The sequence below is a fragment of the Haematobia irritans genome, chromosome 3, assembly GCF_050003625.1.
Source record: "Haematobia irritans isolate KBUSLIRL chromosome 3, ASM5000362v1, whole genome shotgun sequence".
NCBI classification, from domain to species: Eukaryota; Metazoa; Arthropoda; class Insecta; order Diptera; family Muscidae; genus Haematobia; species Haematobia irritans.
Window position 1 is genome coordinate 10,501,497 of NC_134399.1, and position 16,090 is coordinate 10,517,586.

Genomic DNA, 16,090 nt, shown 5'->3' on the forward strand with positions numbered 1-16,090 from the left:
TAATTAAAGAATATAAGCAATTTATAAAACTATTTATATACAAAGTTTTGTACCACCAAAGCATATGAGCTCTTGAATCATATGATTATCCTTTCATAGTTTGTTTAAGTTACATATATATGTTAACTTGTTTCTAATGTTAAATTGCACTAACAGTGAGAAATCATGTTAAATACACAGTACAGTGTTAGATAGTCATTGCTATACAATTAATCATTTACAATAGGTTAGGTTAAGGTTAAAGTGGCAGTCCGATTAAGATTCAGGCTCACTTAGACTATTCAGTCCATTGATCATTTACAATAACAAAAGCTTTAACTCCTTGACACTCGTCAGTTATGTTACATCTCTTATGGTAATTGCTCATGAAAGCAAATGTTTGTGAATTGTTTATGATACAAATGAGAAATGTTTGTCTCTTGATCTCAATTGGATTTTTATATCACTCTCCAATACACACCGCAGGCAAGATGCAAGGAATGTTGTTATCATATGACTAATGGTTGCAACTATCGGTCTGAATTTTGTCCAAATTTTATTTTTATAAAAAAATTTGTTGAAAATTTTATTGCTATAGAAAATTTTGTCAAAATTTTATTTCTATAGAAAATTTTGTCATTTTTTTTCTATAGAAAATTTTGTAAAAATTGGTTTTCTATAGAAAATTTTCTCAAAATTTTTTTTCTATAGAAAATTTTGTCAAAAGTTTATTTCTATAGAAAATTTTGTGAAAATTTTATTTTTATGGAAAATTTTGTCAAAATTTTAATTCTATAGAGAATTTTGTCAAAATTTTATTTCTATAGAAAATTTTGCCAAAATTTTATTTCTATAGAAAATTTTGCCAAAATTTTATTTCTATAGAAAATGTTGTCAACATTTTATTTCTATAGATAATTTTGTCAACATTTTATTTTATATAAAATTTTATTTTATTTTTTTCTTAGCAAATTTTGTCAAAATTTTATTTCTATAGAAAATTTTGTCAACATTTTATTTCTATAGAAAATTTAGTAAAAACTTTATTTCTATAGAAACTTTTGTGAAAATTTTATTTCTAAAGAAAATTTTGTCTAAATTTTATTTCTTTAGAAATATTTGGCAAAAGTTTATTTCTATCAAAAATTTTGTCAAAATTTTATTTCTATATACAAATTTTGTCAAAAATTTATTACTATAAATAGTTTTGTCAACATTTTATTTCTATAGAAAATTTTGTCAAAATTTTATTTATATAGAAAATTTTGTCGAAATTTTATTTCCAAAGAAAAAGTAGTCAACATTTTATTTCAATAGTAAAAGTTGTCAAGTTTTTATTTCTATAGAAAATTTTGTTAAAATTTTATTTTAAAATTTTTTGTTAATTTTTTTTTTTTATTTTATTGTCAAACTTTTATATCTATAGAAAATTTTGTCAATTTTTTTTTTCTATAGAAAATTTTGTAAAAATTGGTTTTCTATAGAAAATTTTGTTAAAATTTTATGTCTATAGAAAATGTTGTCAACATTTTATTTCTATAGAAAATTTTGTGAAAATTTTATTTCTGTGGAAAATTTTGTCAAAATTTTATTTTTATAGAAAATTTTGTCAAAATTTTATTTCTATAAAAAATTTTGTTAAAATTTTATGTCTATAGAAAATGTTGTAAACATTTTATTTCTATAGATAATTTTGTCAACATTTTATTTCTATATAAAATTTTATTTTTTTTAGCAAATTTTGTCAAAATTTTATTTCTATAGAAAATTTTGTCAAAATTTTATTTCTATAGAAAATTTTGTCAAAATTTTATTTCTATAGAAAATTTTGTCAAAATTTTATTTCTATAGAAAATTTTGTAAAAACTTTATTTCTATAGAAAATTTTGTCAAAATTTTATTTCTATAGAAAATTTTGTAAAAACTTTATTTCTATAGAAAATTTTGTGAAAATTTTATTTCTAAAGAAAATGTTGTCAAAATTTTATTTCTTTAGAAATATTTGGCAAAAGTTTATTTCTATAAAAAATTTTGGCAAAATTTTATTTCTATATAAAAATTTTGTCAAAAATTTATTACTATAAATAGTTTTGTCAACATTTTATTTCTATAGAAAATTTTGTCAAAATTTTATTTCTATAGACAATTTTGTCGAAATTTTATTTCCAAAGAAAAAGTTGTCAACATTTTATTTCAATAGTAAAATTCGTCAAATTTTTATTTCTATAGAAAATTTTGTTAAAATTTTATTTAAAAATTTTTTGTTAATTTTTTTTTTATTTTATTGTCAAACTTTTATATCTATAGAAAATTTTGTCATTTTTTTTTTCTATAGAAAATTTTGTAAAAATTGGTTTTCTATAGAAAATGTTCTCAATTTTTTTTCTATAGAAAATTTTGTCAAAAGTTTATTTCTATAGAAAATTTTGTGAAAATTTTATTTCTATGGAAAATTTTGTCAAAATTTTATTTTTATAGAAAATTTTGTCAAAATTTTATTTCTATAGAAAATTTTGTTAAAATTTTATGTCTATAGAAAATGTTGTCAAAATTTTATTTCTATAGATAATTTTGTCAACATTTTATTTCTATATAAAATTTTATTTTTTTTTTTTTTAGCAAATTTTGTCAAAATTTTATTTCTATAGAAAATTTTGTCAAAATTTTATTTCTATAGAAAATTTTGTAAAAACTTTATTTCTATGGAAAATTTGGTGAAAATTTTATTTCTAAAGAAAATTTTGTAAAAACTTTATTTCTATAGAAAAATTTTGTGAAAATTTTATTTCTAAGGAAAATTTTGTCAAAATTTTATTTCTTTAGAAATGTTTGGCAAAATTTTATTTCTATAGAAAATTTTGTCAAAATTTTATTTCTATATAAAAAATTTGTCAAAAATTTATTACTATAAATAGTTTTGTCAACATTTTATTTCTATATAAAAATTTTGTTAAAATTTTATTTCTATAGAAAATTTTGTCGAAATTTTATTTCTATAGAAAAAGTTGTCAACATTTTATTTCAATAGTAAATTTTGTCAAATTTTTATTTCTATAGAAAATTTTGTTAAAATTTTATTTCTATAGAAAATTTTGTTAAAATTTTATTTTAAAATTTTTTGTTAATTTTTTATTTTATTGTCAAAATTTTATATCTATAGAAAATTTTGTGTACCCATACATATCAAAATTTTATTTCTATAGAAAATTTTGTCAAAATTTTAGTTCTATATAAAAAATTTGTCAATAATTTATTACTATAAATAGTTTTGTCAACATTTTATTTCTATATAAAAATTTTGTTAAAATTTTATTTTTATAGAAAATTTTGTCGAAATTTTATTTCTATAGAAAAAGTTGTCAACATTTTATTTCAATAGTAAATTTTGTCAAATTTTTATTTCTATAGAAAATTTTGTTAAAATTTTATTTCTATAGAAAATTTTGTTAAAATTTTATTTTAAAATTTTTTGTTAATTTTTTATTTTATTGTCAAAATTTTATATCTATAGAAAATTTTGTGTACCCATACATATCAAAATTTTATTTCTATAGAAAATTTTGTCAAAATTTTATTTCTATATAAAAAATTTGTCAAAAATTTATTACTATAAATAGTTTTGTCAACATTTTATTTCTATATAAAAATTTTGTTAAAATTTTATTTCTATAGAAAATTTTGTTAAAATTTTATTTTAAAATTTTTTGTTAATTTTTTTTTATTTTATTGTCAAAATTTTATATCTATAGAAAATTTTGTGTACCCATACATGTCCAGTAAAAACAACCTAATATTATTGTTCTATCACTATCAATTTCAAAATATTTTTGTTAGTGTATATTATTTTTAATTTCCCCACAATAAAATACTGCGGATGTGGTCTCTTTCGGCCTTGCATATATGGTTGTAATATTCAAATTTGCCGGCAATGTTGCATACTCTGCTTAGCAACATTGAAATATATCGGCAATTCAAAGAAATATGTCAAACCAAGAGAGAGAGCAAGAGAAAGAGGGAGAGAGCGGGAGTGTGTTACACTTAGTAGATGTAACCAAAACAAACCACCCATACAAATATCGATGACTGACCTCAACACATTTCTCCAACCTTCATTCTCCAGCTATGTATGGCCTGAAATATGCAATGAAACTGAAATCGAGCAGCTATGGTATATTACTCCCACAACAGCAACAACAACAACAACACCAATATATATGAGTGCATATTCATATGGCCATATGAATTGCTGTATTATTTACAGCAAAGGGTAGGTGGTGGAAGAAGAAATAAACAAACGTTCATTTAGCAAAACACTTTCTCTTGGCGAAAACTAAAAAAAGCAAATAAAAACTCAAACACACACACACATACTTGGAAATAAAAAAATATGCGCTAAATGACTAAATTGTTTCACAAAACACGCAAATATAGCTGAAAAAATGGAAGCAACATAAAATAATAACAAAATCAACACGCACACGCCAACATGCACTCCCTTTACGCCACATCCACCCACACACACACACACATGCTATGGTTAGTCTGTGTCATATCTGCAAAATACTCAGTTTCAAACAACCGAAAAATAACAAAGGCATTTTTATCCATCAACCGCATACATCAGATTCTTGTTACCGCAAATACTACAGGGTAAAGAGGGAGAGTGTTTTTTTAGCATAGAATTTGTGTTTATTTCAATTCTCTAAATGAAATGCCATATGGATTTGGTTTGATTTGATATTTATGCCGATTGAAAAAGATCACAATAATCGCAATTTCGTGAATGTTATTTAATTTTAATTCACAAAATTAAAGAAATAATGAACTTTACAAATTTAAAGAAATAATGAACTAATTTGCAAGAAATTCAAATTTAGTAAAACTTTATATTTCATTTGTGTATAATTGTTTTTTGTTTTTTAGTTCATTTAACTAACGTACGAAAAAAAATATTAGAATATAGGAAAATTTCTCCAAACATAATAATTCCATGAACTAAAATAAACTTAAATTGGCTTTAGTGAAATGGAGGGTTCACTGTTTTTTGAGTGTTGCCAATTTGGCTTTTTCCAGCTGGATCTGATGTCTTTAAGCGGTGAAAAATGCATTTCATGACATTTCCATATATTTCAAAGATCAACCCAAACATTAAAAACAATATGTAGCGTTTTTTTTTCTTCTTTTTTTAAACAATTCTGGCAAGGCTGTTGCGAATGAAATAAAAGCTTAAAACTCAAGAAACTAAGTTCGTTTAATTTTTGGCGAATTTAGTTATCAAATATAACGAATTTACATAATTGGTTCAATGTTAGTGAAAAAGTTTGGTTATTTTTACGAAGGCTTTTCTAGCAGAGGCGAAGTGTAGTAATATTTTTGTTTTTCTAGTGTAGAGTATCGCATAGCCGAATAAGCTTTACTAGCTCAAATTCTCACAAGATCATAAAAAAACGATCCGTTAGTAAAAATATAGGTCGCCCCGTTTTATTATAACAATGTATAAATACAATATCATGTTGTGTTCTGCCATTCTTTTGGTTTACCTCTTCTTTTTTGCTCCCCAATCGATAATGCCATACACATGCATATATAATTGGTGAGAGGATTTAATAGCAAAAAGAGCCATGGCAATGCATTTCATGTGATTTGCTCTTGGCAAATCAAACAATTTTCACACAAATACTCACACATTTGCGCTCATGTCACATATCGAACTACTTAGACTGATTTTCCAGACGGAACATTCACCTCCTCTCTCTCACTAGTTTTTTCACCCCCTCCAGACGTTTTTGAAAAAAAACAACTTTGCCGCCTTTTCTCGTTTGTATCTCATCTATGTGCGAGCGATGACATTCTTTTAAGGGTCTCTGACGTTTTATTGTTTTGTAATTTCTTTTTTTTTTTGTTTGGCGAAAGAAAGCAAAATACTCATTATTGTTATTATAATACCGGAATAGTATGGCTGTGAGAATATGTCTGTTGTCATCCATATATACATACATACATACATACATGTACATATATACAATGTTTGTATTTGCAAGGCATAGTTATTAAATAAAAAGAGATGGTGGATGGGTGGTTGAGAGGTAAGTTGGTTGGAAATAAAATAATCTCAACCAGAAACGTAATGCTATGTGGTGGGAGCATGAAGCAGAGGAGACAGGTGAGCGGGGTCTCCGTCATGGAAAGAGCTAGGTGGCATTAACGATTATCTTGGCCTTTTTAGCGGTAATACAAGGCAACAAAAGAATAATCTATAAAAAAGCCGATTATTATACATTAATGCATTACAAACAGGGTGTCTCATAATAATTCGTATCGAAATAATGCAACTATGTGATAGAGTAACACGGCAAACACATTCTAAAATGTACTTTAAAGAGATATCAACTGTCATTTGTCTTATAAAACAAGAGATTTCAAATTTCAAAACGAAAAAGTGACAAATCAAATTTGAAGTCGCAAAAAGAAAATTGATTTTTTTAAAAATTCGCATAACGATAATAAAGTCGCTTATATTTGTGAAGTATTTTCCAAATATGTTTATACCGCCCTCCAGCATAGAATGGGGATATACAAATTTTTTCATTCCGTTTGTAACACATCGAAATAATTGTCTTAGACCCCATAAAGTGTATATACTCTGGGTCGTAGTGAAATTCTAAGCAATCTAGCGGTGTCCGCCTGCTGAAATCATGCTAAATATGGTATTGTAAATGGGCGATATCGGATTACTTTTAGGTTTAGTCCCAAAATAAAACTACCCCCAGATTGGACATCAATAGCCTCTGGGACTAAAATCGCACAATTACCAAACAAAAAAAAAATATTTTTCAAAATTTTATTTCTATAGAAAATTTTGGCAAAATTTTACTTCTATAGAAAATTTTGTCAAAATTTTATTTCTATAGAAAATTTTGTCAAAATTTTATTTCTATAGAATATTTTGTCAAAATTTGATTTCTATAGAAAGTTTTTTCAAAATTTTATTTCAAATTTTGTCAAAATTTGATTTCTATAGAAAATTTTGTCAAAATTTGATTTCTATAGAAAGTTTTTTTCAAAATTTTATTTCTATAGAAAATTTTTGTCAAAATTTTATTTCTATAGAAAATTTTCTAAAAATTTTAGTTCTATAGAAAATTTTCTAAAAATTTTATTCCTATAGAAAATTTTGTCAAAATTTTATTTCTATAGAAAATTTTGTCAAAAATTTATTTCTATAGAAAATTTTGTCAACATTTTGTAAGCACTGCTGAAAAATAAACTTTGGAGAGTTGAGGAACTCAAATTTGAAATAAAAAAGAAAAGTAAACTTTTTGGAATATGTATGAGATAGAGAAAAATAAAATTGTATCTTGCATTGAGGAATTGAAAATAATAGGTCTTTTCTTTAAAAAGGTTTATAATTTTATTTCTATAAAAATTTTTGTCAAAACTTTATTTCTATAGGAAATTTTGTCCAAATTTTATTTCTATAGAAAATTTCGTCAAAATTTTATTTCTATAGAAAATTTTGTCAAAATTTTTTTTCTATAGAAAATTTTGTCAAAATTTTATTTCTATAGAAAATTTTAGCAAAATTTTATTCTATAGAAAATTTTAGCAAAATTTTATTTCCAAATTTTATTTCCAGAGAAAATTTTGTACAAATTTTATTTCTATAGAAAATTTTGTACAAATTTTATTTCTATAGAAAATTTTGTCAAAATTTTATTTCTAGAATATTTTTTAAAAATTTTATTTCTATAGAAAATTTTGTCCAAATTTTAATTCTATAGAAAATTTTGTCCAAATTTTATTTCTATAGAAAATTTTGTCAAAATTTTATTTCTATAGAAAATTTTGTCAAAATGTTATTTCTATAGAAAATGTTGTCCAAATTTTAGTTCTACAGAAAATTTTGTCAAAATTTTATTTCTATAGAAAATTCGGTCAGGTTCAAGTGTAGTTCACTTTGGGTTGAGTGAATTACCCGAATTTATTCTGATAATTGGTTGATAGTTTTGCTGCAAGTAGAGGATGCTGATGAGGAATGTGGTAATTCCGAAATGTGCCTCCATCCAACCATCTTGCAGTCTATAAGGCTTTGCCCAAATAAATTTGACAAACAGTTTAGTCAATGTATGGTTTTAAGCTGAAATCAAAAAAAAAAATAGAAAATTTGGCAAAATTTTATTTCTATAGAAAATTTTGTCAACATTTTTTTTATATAGAAAATATTGTCAAAATTGTATTTCTATAGAAAAATTTGTGAAAACTTTATTTCTATAGAAAAATTTTGAAAACTATAGAAATTTTTCTCAACATTTTATTTCTACCAAAAATTTTTCAAAATTTTATTTCTATAGAAAATTTTGTTAAAATTTTATTTCTATAGAAATTTTAGCAAAATTTTATTTCTTAGAAAATGTTGTCCAAATTTTATTGCTATAGAAAATTTTAACAAAAATGTATTTCTACAGAAAATTTTGTCAAAATTTTATTTCTAGAATCGCACAACTACCAAAAAAAATATTTTGCAAAATTTTATTTCTAAAGGGTGATACGGTCAAAATTTGGTCAATATAAACTTGACGTATTTCTTTCAATTTTGCATTTAAAAAACCTGAACACCCCTCATTTTGAAGATGTGTGTGTGTGTAGAATGTTGCTCCTATTTTGATTTTGGAATTCACTCTTCAGTTGTCAAAGTGCCGTCCAAGCAAGAAGAGCAGCGTATCAAAATTTTGCTCGCGCATCGCGAAAATCCGAGCTACTCGCACGCAAAGCTGGCAAAATCGCTAAAAGTTGCCAAATCAACCGTTACAAATGTAATTAAAGTGTTTGGGGAACGTTTGTCGACAGCCAAGAAGTCTGGATCGGGGGGAAATCGAAAACCGGAAGCCGCTGAGACGACAAGAGCAGCAGTTCAAGGCAAACTGGCTTTCTGCGGCGAAGAAGGTGGACAAGGTGGCTGTACAAAATCTGATGGCAGGTGTCAAGCGTGAGGCCCGGTAATTCGGATTTGGAAAACCGAAAGCCTAACTGAATATTTTTCCTGAATTTTATACTAATTGAACTTGAAAAAGAAATTTAATTTAATTTTTTAAATAAACGATTTCACCGATTTACACGCGTTTTCCCTTGACCAAATTTTGACCGTAGCACCCTTTATAGAAAATTTGGCAAAATTTTATTTCTATAGAAAATTTTGTCAAAATTTTAATTCTATAGAAAATTTTGTCAAAATTTTATTTTTATAGAAAATTTTGTCTAAATTTTATTTCTATAGAAACTTTTGTTAAAATTTTTTATCTATAGAACATTTTGTCAAAATTTTATTCCTAAAGAAAATTTTGTCAAAATTTTATTTCTATATAAAATTTTATTTTTACAGAATTTTATTTTTACAGAAAATTTTGTCCAAATTTTATTTCTATAGAAAATTTTGGCAAAATTTTATTTCTATAGAAAATTTGGCAAAATTTTATTTCTATAGAAAATTTTCTCAAAATATTTTTTTTAGAAAATTTTGTAAAAATTTTATTTTTATAGAAAATTTTGTCAAAATTTAATTTCTATAGAAAATTTTGTCAATACAAAGAAATAAAATTCTTGAACAATTATTTTTATATAACTCTATGGTCCACATAATATTTGGCCACCCTGTGTATATATATGATTGCCTATTGCCATGGGAGTAAGGAATAGCGGTGACGATGATTTGTTATGGTAGGCGGATTGGTGGAGCCAAAACACCACTGACAGACATCGCTTAGCTACAGCTGAGTGTACTTTGGAACAACGTATATGTCTGAAAGTTTCCATGTCGGTATAGTATATAAGTATGCTTGGTTGTATGTTATTTTGTGCCGCTATTAGTCGTAGAAAAAGTACATACGTCATGTTCTGACCCAAATACTCAAGAAAATATTAACGTTTAGTTTGTTTTTTTATAGCTTTTTTTGTTTTTCTTGTCGCCGCCGCTATTGTGTAAAATATAAAAATACACAAATGTATATGATTTTTTATATATAACTTAAATATGTTATTTTTATTTATATAAAATTAAAATGGTAAATCTTGTTTTGCGTATAGAAATTTAATATTGTAGGCTATCCAAAAGTCAATACTTCACGAATTAACCCTCTAATGTCCAATCCCGCCTTTAGACGGGCTTTATTAAATAAGGAAGATTTCAGTAAAACATACCTTAAGACAACAAAAATGAGTAAAATAAAAAGAAAACTTAGTTGAAACTGTTCAAGAGGCTTTGCAGCATATACTGGATTTTGCCGTATAACATTTTCTTGTTTAGTTTTCTTGCTTTTGTGTCGTTAACATTAAATATTTAATCAGCTGGCCAAAAAAATTGGGGCATTAGAGGGTTAAGTCGTAATGTTGTCTTTCTATAATTTTGAAAAAAAAACAGAATTTATGATTCTGAGTATTTCAGATTTGTAGAATAGCAAGCTATTTGGATTCAGAGTGTTAGTATAGATATGAAAGAACTTTTCCCTTATCACTCATGCTGCTCCAGTTTTTTTAAGCATTAGATCATGAAGATAGGAATTCAACTTTTTTGATAAAAAAAATTATTAGCCTTTAAAAAAAAAACGTATAAAATATAATTCAAATAACTCCAAGGCCTTATTACACGAATGTACACTGAAAAAAATATTGTCGTGAGGTCAAAGATTTCATGTCTTTAAAATACGAATACAAATTATGCTTAGCATAGAAGACGGATTTCTCTAAAATAAAGTTATTTTCCTTGTCCAAAAGTCGATGAACTTTTCAATGAAGTCGTATTGTCATTATAATTAAGTGATTTGACTTAAAAATGGGTATCTTAACATGAAAGAAAAAATTTATAGGCTAAGGTCAACTTGACTTTAATAATTCAGAAAAATTCTTTAAATTTAATGAAATTGTCTTTAAATTTGTTGTCTTTTTGCATCTTGACTACAAAGCAAAAAATCGTTCAAATATAGGACATGTTTTTCAAAACTTTATTTTAAAGAAGTTTTTTACTTCAAACATAGCATAATTTCTACTGGAAGTCGAGTCCTAATTTGGAAAATAAAGTTGCCGTTAACTCGTTTTTAAAGGACTTTGATAGCATATGAAGAAAAAAAGCTGAGAAAGCGAAAAATTAAAATTTACTTCCTAGAAGCAAGTACACAAAAGCTAAATTTAAAAGAGAATTGTGTCTTAAAAGTATCCTTACTTGTATTTTCCGCTTCTTTGGCTCGGAATCAATACCAAATTTTTTAAAGGAAAGACAAAATCTTTGGAACCGAGTATGCTTTTTTTTCAGTGTACTGGGCGTTATTCTATGTATATGAAACTGTTTTAATTTGCTTAATACTTTCGAAAAAAAAGTGAAATGTACCTAAAGGCTACAATACAATCATTTAATTGTTTTCGAGCGGAGTAGTGAGAAACACTTTCTAGGGTTCTTTTATTATCTTCCGGCAACAAAGTTTAATAAAATAAATAAACTAAGTGTTGAGGTATTCCATTCCACTGTTTATATTGGCAAATATAAACACAACGACTTTTTGTTTCGAGAAGATTTACGTTTTCACATTAGATAGTCACAACAGTGCTCCCTTATCGTCTATTAAATGTTATACAATTTTAGAACATCTGTAGCTGTGAAACAGAAAATAAATGTCTTCTAAGAGTCATTGTCATAAAGATAATTAAAAAAAAGTATCACCCTTCCCCTTCCAAATTTTTCTGCTCCGAAACATAGATTGAGGATAGAAAATCTAAATTCCAGAGGAATAGCTTTTGTTTTTGAAAAAAAAAAAAAAAAATAAAACTCTACCCCTAAAAATTCTACCCTTAAAAAGTGATAAAATGAGCAACGAAAACAGAGGACGCCAGAAGTATTTTTTAACCAACGAAAACTTTAAAAACCAATAAAGTTTCCATAGACCGTTAGCCAATTTCTCATATAAGAACACTGTTGCCAAAAATAATCTACCAAAATTTGAAGGAAATTTTACCAAATTAAAAAAAATCTTATTTGTAGTTGTAGATCAAAATTTTGTGGGTTTTAATTCGACAAATGTTTTATAACGGATTTTTAGAAAATTTTGTTAAAATTTCTATTGAATATTTTGGTAAAATTTTATTTCAATGGAAAATTTTTTGTAAAATTTCATTTCTATAGAAAATTTTTGCAAAATTTCATTTCTATAGAAATTTTTTGTAAAATTTCATTTCTATAGAAATTTTTTTTGTAAAATTTCATTTCTATAGAAAATTTTTGTAAAATTTCATTTCTATAGACAATTTTTGTAAAATTTCATTTCTATAGATTTTTTTTTAAATTTCATTTCTATAGAAAATTGAAGTACCTCTTATTTGGAGAGGAATATTTTGCAAAATCTTACAAATAAGTTTGTTTATGATCGAGTACAGTGAAACCTCTCAAACTTGGACAACCTGAAAACCAGACATCTCCCAAACGTGGACAGTTGCCTGGGGGGTGTTTGCTACACACAAAAAAATTTTACGAAATTTTTTCCAATTAAAATTTTAATTGAGTTTTAAAAAATATTCAATTAATTGATTCAACAAATTTTTTTAATCACAAAAATAATAGTATCAATTAATTTTTTAATTGGATCAATTAACTTTTTAATTGACCTTCAATTAATTTTTTAATTGATACTATCATTTCTGTGATTGAAGACATTTCAATTAAAAATTAATTGGATCAATTAATTTCGTGATTGAATCAGAAAAAAAATTTTTGTGTGTATATTAACACATTAAAAAATCACTGTAATAAAACAGAGATTTTGTGTCGATATATGAAAAACTTATTAAAAAACATGGTTGCGAACGTTAAATCAGCTTCAAAGCATGGGAAACTTTACAGTCGGCTTCTAATGTTATTGCGAGTGTATTTTGGGAAACGAAGAATTTCCAGCAGTATCGATAGCGACCATAACAAGGTGTTATTGAGCCATTTGAAGTGCAATATAGTCGCCATATTTGGAGTAAAAATTTTGTCAACATTTTCTATACACAGAAAAAAATATCACCAAAATATATTAAAAAGTTAATTGAAGTTGAAAATTTTTTCAATTAATAAATTAATTCATACAATTAACTTTTTAATCAAATTCCGAAGACTAATTCAGTTAAAAAAAGTGCTGATTTTTTTTTTAATTTTTAATTAAAAATGTATTTCAAACAATCATTTGTTAATCCAAATAAAAACTCTAAGCCAATTCAGAAAGTAATTAAAATTAGTTACCTTTTTAATTAATAAATTATTTGAGTTTTGCAATCGCCATCAATTAAATTTTTAATTGATTCAATTAAAAAATTAATTGAAATTTGCTGAAAAAAATCAATTAATTTTTTAATCAAGATTTTTTTCTATGCCCAATTAAAACTGTGATTGACACTATCATTTTCGTGATTGAAGACATTTCAATTAAAAAAATAATTGGATCAATTAATTTCGTGATTTAATCAGAAAATTTTTTTTTGTGTGTAGATATAAAATGTTGACGAAATTTTTATACCCTGCGCCACACTGTGGTACAGGGTATTATAAGTTAGTGCATATGTTTGCAACACCCAGAAGGAGACGAGATAGAAACATGGTGTCTTTAGCAAAAATGCTCAGGGTGGGCTCCTGAGTCGATATAGCCATGTCCGTCTGTCCGTGAACACATTTTTGTAATCAAAGTCTAGGTCTAGCAGTTTTAGTCCAATCGACTTCAAATTTGGCACAAGTATGTATTTTGGCTCAGAATAGAACCCTATTGATTTTGGTTCAGATTTAGATATAGCTCCCATATATATATTTCGCCCGATATGGACTTATATGGCCCCAGAAGCCAGAGTTTTACCCTAATTTGCTTAAAATTTTGCACAAGAAGAACAATTAGTACTATAGTCAAGCGTGCCAAATTTTATTGAAATCGGTTCAGATTTAGATATAGCTCCCATATATATCTTTCACCCGATATGGACTAATACGGTCCCAGAAGACAGAGTTTTACCCAATTTAGTTGAAATTTTGCACTAGGAGTACAATTAGTAGTGTACTCAAGTGTGCCAAATTTTATTGAAATCGGTCCAGATTTAGATATAGCTCCCATATATATCGTTCGCCCGATTTACACTCATATGACCACAGTGGCCAATCTTTTACTCCGATTGAATTGAAATTTTGCACAGGGAGTATAATTAGCATTGTAGCTATGCGTGCCAAATTTGGTTGAAATCGGTTTAGATTTAGATATAGCTCCCATATATAGCTTTCGCCCGATTTACACTCATTTGCCCACAGAGGCCAATTTTTTGCTCCGATTTAGTTGAAATTTTGCACAGGGAGTAGAATTAGCATTGGAGCTAAGCGTGTCAAATTTGATTGAAATCGGTTCAGATTTAGATATAGCTCCCATATATAGCTTTCACCCAATTTACACTCATATGACCACAGAGGCCAATTTTTTGCTCCGATTTAGTTGAAATTTTGCACAGGGAGTAGAATTAGCATTTTTGTTATGCGTGCCAAATTTGGTTAAAATCGGTTCAGATTTAGATATAGCTCCCATATATAGCTTTCGCCCGATTTACACTCATATGACCACAGAGGCCAATTTTTAACTCCGATTTAGTTGAAATTTTGCACAGGGAGTAGAATTAGCATTGTAGCTATGCGTGCCAAATTTGGTTGAAATCGGTTCAGATTTAGATATAGCTCCCACATATATGTTTTTCTGTTTTCGACAAAAATGCTCAAAATACCAACATTTTCCTTGTAAAATCGCAACTGCTTAGTCGAAAACTTGTAAAAAGGACTCTAATTTTCCTAAACTTCTAATACATTTGTGTGTAGTGCATTAGCCAACTTAAATTTTGAGTCTATAGATTTTGTAGAAGTCTATCAAATTCTGTCCAGATCGAGTGATATTTAAATGTATGTATTTGGGACGTTTGACGGATGCGATATGGTATCGAAAATTTAGATCTACAAAGTGGTGCAGGGTATAATATAATCGGCCCCGCCCGACTTTAAACTTTCCTTACTCGTTTTTTAATAAAATTTTGACGATATTTTTCATAGATATAAAATTGTGACAATTTTTTTTAGAAATAAAATTTTGACAAAATTTTCTATAGAAGTAAAATTTTTACAGCATTTCTATAGACGTAAAAAATTTTCTAGAGGAATAAAATTGTTGTAAAGAAATAAAATTGTGACAAACTTTTCTACACAAATAAATAAAATTTTGACAAAATTTTCTATAGAAATAAAATTTTGACAAAATTTTTAAATGATATTAATTTAATTTGAAAAATGGTCCGCTGCCAAAATAAAAATTCATTGTGGCAACGCTGATGCATATACTCCCCATACTCTCGTACTTCTCTTAACATATGTGAGCGCCACTATATAATTAGCTATCGACAATTTTCTCTTTCATTCTCATCTCTAGAAATTATCGCATATGCCACTGGTTTTCTTCAATTTTCGATTACACATCACCCACCCCCCCTCCACTCTCATTTTTCTTACCAAAAACAAACAGCACAGAAACAAAATCAAAGAAAAAGCTCTTGACAACAATTACGAATGCGAAAACTAAACCTAAAATGAAACCAAATAATTATAAGAAACAAAATTTAATAATAACGAATATACAAAGAAGAACTGTTTGTTTAAACTTAAAGAGAGCATGACGTTTATAAGGTACAATGACCCATCATCACGGTGGGAAACAACCAACAACAATAACAGGCAGCCAGCAATCAAGTCGGCAAAGCAGCGACAGAAAGTAATACAAATAAATATCAAACACACAAAATGAAGAAGAAGCAGAAGCCGATACCAGCAGCTCCACACACAAAAACACGCATCGAACATCCATATGTGTGAGTTACACATGCACATATCAATTTTGACTAAATAATGCTACAAGCAAGCACTCACCGTCAACAAAGATTCCGATATAAACAACGCAGTTTCTTTTCCATTTCTAACAACGGCAATTTCAAAAAAAAAAAAATGAAAACGAAACCCAAAATTGAGGGGAGTGCACCTAGTAAGTAAATCAATGTAAACGATGCAAAGAATAGAAAAAAGAGG

At 26.4% G+C, this 16,090-nt stretch overlaps 1 protein-coding gene across 2 annotated transcripts in view; it reads right to left on the reverse strand.

Moving 5' to 3' along the window:
- The window catches only part of mnb (minibrain), a 109,487-nt gene that overhangs the window by 80,702 nt on the left and 12,695 nt on the right, over window positions 1–16,090 (reverse strand). The gene's annotated exons all lie outside the window — the stretch shown is intronic.